General features: G+C 40.2%; 1 protein-coding gene across 8 annotated transcripts in view; it reads left to right on the top strand.

Moving 5' to 3' along the window:
- The first annotated feature begins 627 nt into the window (after nt 1-627).
- FAM135A (family with sequence similarity 135 member A) overlaps nt 628-9,628 on the top strand; it is a 131,229-nt gene continuing 122,228 nt past the window's right edge. For 2 of the 8 annotated variants that reach the window (XM_004769299.3, XM_045069362.1), the window contains exon 1: nt 628-1,071. The gene's annotated coding sequence lies outside the window, so the exon portion shown is untranslated. The remainder of the gene's footprint in view (nt 1,072-9,628) is intronic. The other 6 variants (XM_004769303.3, XM_045069364.1, XM_045069366.1 and 3 more) reach the window with 4 other exon arrangements.

Raw genomic sequence — 9,628 nt, 5'->3', positions numbered from 1 at the left:
TCCTCCTATTTTTTTAACACTGAAGCCACAATTTCCTTTTCCCATTAACTGTGCTTTAGTAACATACTGAACTTCATGCACGACAAAAGGTTCTGCTGGGTTAGATTCAGAAACTGGGATGAAGTAAATCACTTAAGGATTATCTTTCACGGGCTATCCAAATCACAGGCTTCTTTTAATGAAATTTCAAAGCTAAAGAACACTTCATCGTCTCCCTCCCGCCTTTGTGGGCATCAGTAACCTAGCAGTAACCATAGCAGCATCCGTATCTCTCCAAAAAATGCAACGAGTCCCTAAAAGCAGCAGTCACGAGCCAGAGCTGGACTCCCGCAGCTTCCTTTCCTACTGCGCAAGGTGAGTAGCGCAGGGAGTGGGCTCTCTATCCGGGACCGCAGCCCAGAGGTCAAGAAGACAGAAGAACAAAGGACAATGTGAGAAACAGAGCTGATGTCTTAGCACTCCCTCCTTTTGCCCTCCTCCGGAACCCTTCTCTTCAGCATAAAATGCAAACAGACTCTTAACTTGTTTCTTTAAACTCCCAGCACGACCCCTCTACTGGGGTTCGCGCGTCTTATTGACGCAAAACTCCCGTTCTCGCGAGAACTTGGGAGCGAGAAGCGAATAGTGCGGACAAATCTCTTGAAATCTCAGTTGGCGCTGGAGCTAAAGCGGCGGTTGAGAGGCTTGGAAGCGAGGGAGGGGCGGGGCTCAGTGCCTGGAAGGGGCGGGGCCTCGCCTTAGAGAGGGGAGGGATCAAGGGAGGAGTGGGGAGGTGAGAGAAGGCGGGGGGCGGGGCCGCGGGGCAGAAGACCTGTTGATCGCAGGTAGTGCTGGCAGGCCGGGGTTCCCTCGGGATTGGGGCGACTGCGCATGCTCGCTGGCCGTTTCGGGCCAGTAACCGAGCGGCGGTGACGAACCGGCTCCTTCGTTGCGGCGGTTGCGGTTGCTGCGATGGCGATGTGAGGGGGCCCGGGGCGGGATGGTGCTGACCCGGGTAGGGCCGTCTTTTTCCAGCAGGACAACGAGCTCCTCCGTCCGACAGGCGGTGGAGGAGGCCGAGCCGGACGAAAGGTAAGCCCCTAACTGTCCTCTCCGCCTCCCCCGGCTCCCTACACCCAAGACCCCTCCCTCTTTCCCACGGGCCCGGCAGGAAGCGGCCTCCTTCTCCTTGTCCCCGCTCGCCCGCTCCAGCCCTTCACTCGGCTGCTCCAGCTCGGAGCCCGGCCCCGGGCCCGCTGAAGGTCGGTGGGGACGGCTGTGCCGAGTGCCCTCCGGGTGGCGAGGAGCCACGGAGTCGCGCTCTCCGGGTGCTCCCTGCTGCCCCTGCCCCTGCGGCATGTCCCTCGGCCGGCTCTTCCTGAACCGCACTCCTGTACCCAGACGTCGCCTGCCCTTCGCGGTCAGCTGGGTCCTGCGGCTCTGTCCTCTCTTTATCCCCCTTTGGTGGTTATGCTCTTTCATCCCCTCCTCCCACGTGCCCTTTCGCTCCGCTGGTCTCCCTGTTGAGGCAGTGTATCCTTTTTGCTCCCCTTAATTTCTCCCATCTCACCGTGCATCCCTAGTTTGGCTCTTCTTCCCGACTCTCCTTTCCCTCACCGACCAAGTTTGCCTCTTAACAGTTTCTTCCTTAGCTCTCTTCTTTCCTCGTTTCAGCACTCCGTCTTCCTTCTCTTTTGTGAGTTTCTGGTTGTATGTGTGCTTTAACATCGGTTTGCGCTGGAGTTCATTCTGTGCCCCCCCCCCTTACCTTCGCAGGCCCTCACTCTCTAATTTTAGCTGTCTTTGGTACCTTGTTTCATCGCTTTCTGTTTAATGGCTTCTGTCCCCCCCCCCCGTCCTTTTCCATTATGATCCTAATTCCAGTATTTAATCTTGGGCGCTTGCTTTCCCCCCTCTAAAACCGTTGTGGGTTTTTTTTTATGATTTTTTTTTTTTTGCTTTTGCATAAATCGAGACTCTCTAATCTATTTAACTTTTCATTAAATCTCTGAAGAGTTCAGTCTCTTCTGCTTCCTCCGTACGCTAGGTGTCCACTTAGTATTCTTAGTTCATCTTACAGTTTAATCAAATCTCTTCATCTTTTTTCTTTCCTGACTGGAAATTATCAAGAGTGGCAGTAACAATAAGCCTCTTACATTTATTCATTGAACCTTTAATTTTTAAGAATTATGTTTACCTTAAGAGTCAGAAGAAGCAATGAGTATAGACTTCATGAAAATATAAAGGGTTAAGATTTGTTAAAGGATGACCTGCAAACATAAGCTTAAAATTTGGAAATTTTATTGTCCTTTAGTAAAGACAGTGGTCCAAGAGCTAATCTTTAATAAAATTTAATAATTTATTTTATGAAATCCATTATTAATTTGATGTTTTATATATTATTGCAAATTATTGCGTCATTTTCCTGAGGGTCTCTGTTCTCTTTAATGAATGCCTATGATTTACTATATTTTTTTAAGATTTTATTCATTTGATAGAGAGAGAGATCACAAGTAGGCAGAGAAACAGGCGGGGTAGGGGGGGGAGGGAGTGGAAAGCTCTCTGCTCCTCACCGAGCAGAGAGCCAGATGCAGGGCTCCATCTCAGGACCCTGAGACCATGACCCTAATTTAAGAATAGATTTAGTGTGCCTGCAGAATGAAAGATATGTGAGAACAGAAGTATTAAATTTTTGAATTGGGGAAAAGAACATTCTAACCAGTGTTGGGGCCCCCCCTTTCATTTACATAAAAGCTCTCTGTATAAATAATGGTATAGTATTTTATTTTGAAGGCATCTGCTGAAGCAGATACTTTCAGTGAAGTTGTCTTTTTTCTAAAGTTGAAGATAAACTGGATTATGTATTTCGTTCTGGAATCTCAAAGCAGTCCACAAACAGTAAATTCTTCCTTACATTGTCTGTGTGAGGTAGGAATTAAATTTTTCTGTTTCTATTGTATACAAGGAATATACCAAGGCAAAAAAGTACAGTTTCTTATTCAGATTGATACTAGAGATAAAAGTAGAGGGAAGGGGCACCTGGGTGGCTCAGTGGGTTGAGCCTCTCCCTTCGGCTCAGGTCATGATCCCATGGTCCAGAGATCGAGCCCCACTTCAGGCTCTTCGCTCAGCGGGGAGCCTGCTTCCTCCTCTCTCTCTCTGCCTGCCTCTCTGCCTACTTGTGATCTCTCTTTCTCCCTGTCAAATAAATAAATAAAAATCTTAAAAAAAAAAAAAAAAGTAGAGGGAAATACAGTTTAGTATCTAGTGTCTTTAAGCCACACCTCTATTGGAAGAACCAGCAGTTGTGAGTGGTAGGAGGTGATGAATTCAACTTTTAAGATTTTCTAAAAATGATTTTTCCAATGCAAATAGAATTAACTGCTATTTCTGAAGGAAGCTTTCCCACCTTTCAAAGACAAGTCTTTTTATTTTTAAGTAACAGTTAATTTAAAAAAGTAAAAATGCCTACAAATTCTTGTTATTTTTTTGGTTTTTGGTGTGTGTGTGTTTTCTGTGCTCTGAGAAATTAAGAACTTGTGGTGGACAACAGGCACAGAACTTGATGTCGGAAGATCTAAATTCTTATGATGACTCATGACATTAATTTGTAGAAGCCACTTAACCTCTATAGCTAGTTGTCTCTACCTATAATAAGTGGGTGATGTTTCAGTAGCAAAGTAAGCCTTATTAAATATATTTAGGGCCACCACAGACAAAAATTGCTATATAACTACTTTATTTCTGTTTTAGACTGCGTATCATTGGTTAAATTCCAGATCAAACTGGTATTTAGATTTTTAAATTTGAGACTTCTATGAAAAATCTAGTAAAATGCTGGTGAACTGTGTACTATCTTATATTAATGTTCATATACGGTTAGGCCGATGCTGTATCATTCAGTATATAGAATTAAAATGCCCTGTGCCAGGATTTGACGCTGAAAAGAGATGTAAGAATTATTCATACATCTTTGGTTACCTCTGTAATTTTCTGTTATCTTATATTTGAGCTTTGTTTATTGTAGATATAGACTCTTGACAGTGGGCATTGTTTAGGACTAGGAAGGGCAAGGATTTCCTTTGCTTTGATTCTATGTATTGAGGAAAAACTGCTTAAAAGTGAGTTTTGTGATATATTCATGTGTGTATTTAAGTGAATGGATAGACATGGGAGCATATAGGTTTGAAATAAGTAATGTGTTTTTTTGTTTTTCTTTTCTTCAAGTTGTTTGTCAGGAAGAAAGTTTAGAAATGAATAAAAATAAGAAGAATGGTGATACCAAAAAAAAAAAGTTAATGAACCAGTGACTTTTTGAGAAAAGTTAGAAAGCACAAGTTGTTAGGCAGGTCTAGATTTTTCAGAAGGAGTAGAGTGAAACAATTCCACAGTAGGTTTCACCATTTTAACAAGTACATACTTAGTTATCAATAATGTGCTAAATTTAATAAAAATTAGCTTCTTTTTTCCTAACAGGAAGATAGAGGTGTCAGGCCAATATACGAGATTATACCAGGTACCTCCTTCTTATTTTGATGAAACAATCTTTATGAACTCTCTCTCAATCAAAACAACATTCTGAGAAAATTATAGTATATCCCTTTCATGGGATTAGTTCTCTTTAGACTATCCATAATATAGCGAGTATTTCTAAATTATATTGTCAGTATAGAAGTCTGTAATTGATAGTATTATGGAACATTTCTGTTAAGTTTTACGAAATGTCCTTTTTCTACAAATCTTAATATAATCAGACCTAGAAGTATTCCTTCATTGGAATCCTCTTGAAGTTGTCTTACAGGGTGCAGCTGCTTCATTCATGATTGTTTTTAGATCAGTGGTATCTCTGACATCTGCTCTTTGATGTCTCCCATTGCCAGCTGGAAATACTGCTAACTGTAAATGTCTGAACAGCAAACTCAGGCGTTATTGACAGTCACAGTTTCAGACCTTGGAAGCCTATATTCCTTTGCTATCACTTTTGCCTTTTGGAATTAAGGACCCCAGATTTTAAAACCATCCTCATTCTTTCTCAGGCTTACTGAAAATTAGTTCTTTTCCTCAGGTAAGATAAGATTAGAATGTAGGCTGTCTCCAGTCCATTCTGTAAAATTAACTTATATCAAAGTATAATAATAATATAATAAAATGCTTGCCAAAGGCTCATTTTTATAGAAATAGACCTTCAGGCAGGGAGAACCAAAGAAATGTCTTTAAGGAGTGTAATCGTAGAAAAAAATTCTAAATAAAAAGTTGAAATAATCACAGTCTCCTTTTTCCCTAGTTTCTCTCAACACCTAAGATCTAAGATGATCTTAATTGGAAGCCAGCATTTTCCCTTTAAGGTCTGATGGCCTATAAATGACAATATTTTTATTTATTTTTTTTTCTAAAAATTGAGATAGAATCTTGAGATGTAAGGAATTGTTGAATCACTATATGGTACACTAAAGTTAATACAACACCTAATGTTAACTCTATTGGAATTTTGTGAGTCTGGATTAGAATATGGATCTCTCTGGCATCAAAATCACTGGTAGACTAAAGAAAGCAAGCAAGCATAGACTTCTAAGAAAGCATCGTTTGTTTCTTAGAATATTTTTCAGAGGGAGGATTGTAATTCTTTTTGTTCTAGTTCTGAGCTTTGTCTGTTGAGATAATCAGTAAGATGAAATATTTTAAGGGATGCTGGGCAGATTCCTGAACTAGGTACTAGATAATGATTGTGATTCTTTCTGAATTTCTCTTCATATCAAAAGAAGTAACTAATTTTTGATCATTTGAGATATTCTTTTTTTTTTTAATATTTATTTATTTTAGAGAGCATACAGCAGGGAGAGGCAGAGGGAGCTAGAGCTAGAATCTTTTTTTTTTCTTTTTAAAGGGAGCTAGAATCTTTTTTTTTTTAAATTTTTTAAAAGATTTTATTTATTTATTTGAGAGAGAGACAGTGAGAGAGAGCATGAGCGAGGAGAAGGTCAGATGGAGAAGCAGACTCCCTGTGGAGCTGGGAGCCCTATGTGGGACTTGATCCCGGAACTCCGGGATCATGACCTGAGCCGGAGGCAGTCGTCCAACCAACTGAGCCACCCAGGCGTCCCAGGGAGCTAGAATCTTAAGCAGACTCCTCACTCAGCACAAAGCCCCATGTGGGACCCAGTGTCACCTCTGAGACCATAATCTGAACTGAAACCAAAGGTTTGACATTTAACTGACTATGCCACCCAGGTGCCCCCATTCTTGATTTTTAAAGTGTATAATAACATGATATATTCAGAGGCATACTGTATTATATTACTGGCAGATTTGATTTATGGCATGAATGTGTCCCTGAAAAGTTTATATGAGCTGGTTTCAATAAATTAAATTTTAATTTTTTTTTTTTAAGATTTTATTTATTTATTTGGCAGAGAGATCACAGGTAGGCAGAGAAGCAGGTAGAGAGAGAGGAGGAAGCGGGCTCTCTGCTTATGCGGGGCTCGATCCCAGGACCCTGAGATCATGACCTGAGCCGAAGGCAGAGGCTTAACCCACTGAGCCACCCAGGCGCCCCTAAATTTTAATTTTTTAAATTAAATTTTTAAATCACTAAATCTTGTTTCTCATTGTTAATATAATATAAGAGGACCATTAAGTGTCCCATAATGGGCAATAAAAGTTTCTGTCTCTTCATTCTCATGTAATAAGTCAACCATGGGAATACTCTCAGAAGTCACCAACATTCTTTCTATGTTTTAAAAAATATTTTTCCTTTGGATTTTCTATCATACTAACACAGTTATCCAGAGTGAACAATGTTTTGTTTTGAGAATGCTTACTTCTTTTTTTTTTTTTTTTAAAGATTTTATTTATTTATTTGACAGAGAGAGAAATCACAAGTAGGCGGAGAGTCAGGCAGAGAGAGAGAGAGAGAGAAGCAGGCTCCCGCTGAGCAAAGAGCCCCATGCGGGGCTCGATCCCAGGACACTGAGATCATGACCTGAGCCGAAGGCAGCGGCTCAATCCACCCAGGCGCCCCAAGAATGCTTACTTCTTAATCTAAGTGCTGGTTCTAAGATTAGTAATAATATATTTCTCTTTTATTTGACAACTACAGTTCAAAACCAAATTTTAAAGGAATTAGGAGAGAACAATGCCTTTAAAATTTCAGATTTCCTGTTTTTGGGTGTGGAATGTCAGAAATTTGAAGATTTCATAATTAGTAATACTAATTACATGGAAATTAAATGTGGTTAATTTATCAAGTGTAATTTTAGTGCTGTATTCTGATTTCAGTTGTAGGGGCATATTTATTTTATACTTGAAGATCTTTCAGTCTATTCCTATAACAATTCAGGTGTAGACTTTTTAATTATGCAAGTTTAAATTTAGGCCATGTGGGGCGCCTGGGTGGCTTAGTCGTTAAGCATCTGCCTTCAGCTCAGGTGGCTTGAGCCCCACATCGGGCTCCCTGCTCGGTGGGAAGCCTCCTTCCTCTCCCACTTTCCCTGCTTGTGTTCCCTCTCTCGCTATGCCTGCCTCTGTCAAATAAATAAATAAAATCTTAAAAAAAAAAAAAAAAAATTTAGGCCATGTAGTTTGGTACATTTGAGGATTTTGTCCTTTTTCCATTATTTCCTAACTGTGATCTTGCATACATTGTGTAAACTTTTTGCTCTTTAATTTCCTCACCTGTAAAGTGGAGTAATGATAGTTTTTTCAGATTTTTGTGAGAATTAAATGAAATAACATAGTTAAAACTACTAGTGTAATAGTAGGTACTCCAAAAAGTTCTGAATATATATAATTGGTTCCAATTTGATACTGCTGTTTGGTCTGTATTTTGATATCAATAGAGAAACATACAGGTTTTTAAAATATGGTTTGCCTGTCAAGTTGTTCTCATTATCCTCCTTTCTGAAGGTCTCCTCTTCTCTCTCTAAAAGAATTTAGTACTCTATTCTCTTAAATATTTCTATAATTTGGGCATTATAGCATATGGCAGGCCATCAAGAATTCTGAGTCAGCAGTGGCAGCAAAAGTTTCTAGACCAGTGTTCTTCCTTAATTTACAGTCCTTTCTACTGTAATTATTCTGATAAGTTCATCTTCGCTGTGAATCACTTTTTATAAAATGAGAGATGTCGCTGATGCAAGTGTGTTGTGCATGTGATAATTGTGAAGGCAAAAAGAAAGTTAAAAACTGTCCAAACAGTGGGATCTTCAGAGTCAGGCAAGTGACAGGTGGCTTGGCCATTTTAGAGCAGGTTGTAATTCAGTGACTTAGTGTGTTTAGCCCCTGTAAGAGGGAGCTTACAGAGCTGGGCAGGGTGTCAGGACCTTGGCCAAATAAGAAGGGAAATGAATGTAAATCAAAAAATAAAAATATTTTATGGGTGGCTCTCAGTCAGTTAAGCGTCTGCCTTTCGGTTCAGGTCATGATCCCAGGGTCTTGGAATCGAGCCTCTCATCGCGGTGCCCACTTCTCTCTCTCCTTGGCTCGTGCTCTCTGTTACTATCTCTGTCTGTCTCTCAAATAAATAAATAAAACTTTAAAGAAAAAAAGAAATAGAAACATTGCTCGGATTTTTAGACTTGAACCACCCAATGGAGACTTAACTATCTCAGATGACCAGAATTACGAGATGGCAGGATTAGAGATGCAAGGATAATCCAGGTATCACTGGTTGATCGTTCTCAGTGTACTACTGTATGGTCTGACTTGGTGAGGATTAGCTCCAAGGCTTTAAGGGCCTGAGCCTGTATAGATTGGAGTTCAGTTATGCCCTAAGTGAGTGGGACTCAGAAAATGTGGCAGCTGAGCACCTCCCCTCCCCCAAGAGACCCATCTTCTACTCTTCTCAGTTTGCTATAGAACTTGACTGTTAGAAGAATACTTTATTCACAAGGTGGTAAGAGTGGCATTTTGAAGACTTCTGGGGGTGCCCGTATTTGAAGTTTCCTACTTATTAGGAGAAGGCTCAAGAAAATGGATACAAAACTGACTAGCTAGTATTAAGTGGATTGAGGTAATCTCCTTCTTTGTTCCCATCATGTTTCTATATAACATATTTAAATTTAACTGTACATATAAGATACTATTTCCTCCATTGGTCCCAGATTCTAAATGCCAGTCTCTGTCCCCACATGTCTGTCATTGTGTGAACCTCTCATCCATTTGGGCTTAAATGTGATGTTCCTTCACTTGGTATCAGTTCCTGTATGTCTACCATAATTTGAGTTTCTCGGTGATGAATATGAACATATAAAGATGTGTATATTTTTTGTACAATATGGCCCCTACATGCAAGTTTACTGTGTTATCTAGTGTTCACTGAAGAAACTGATTTTTTTCCTAAAGTTGGAAGACAAAGTGAATGTATTTTACTCATTGAGAAATGGTATATTGATTGCCAACATGGAGCCTTTCTAAAGGATTTTTAAGGCTAGGTTGGCCCATAGGTTATTTTTGCCTTATGTAGTATCTTTAGTATCTTCTGCATAAGATTAGGCATCATTATTCACACTGTCGTATTATAAGCTCTGAACCCATTTGTGTCATGGCTGCTAACTTGGAAATAGAATTTAGAAGCTGGAGCTGTTTGGCTCTATAATTGGTAGAAGCGATCCCTTTATTCCTTAGGTTGGCAAAGGGAGTGTCTTAGAGTTTC

This window comes from Mustela putorius, unplaced genomic scaffold, assembly GCF_011764305.1.
Source record: "Mustela putorius furo isolate JIRA1106 unplaced genomic scaffold, ASM1176430v1.1 tig00003927_pilon_pilon_pilon, whole genome shotgun sequence".
NCBI classification, from domain to species: Eukaryota; Metazoa; Chordata; class Mammalia; order Carnivora; family Mustelidae; genus Mustela; species Mustela putorius.
The sequence above is the reverse complement of the archived record's forward strand: the minus strand, read 5'-3'. Positions and strand labels throughout refer to the sequence as shown.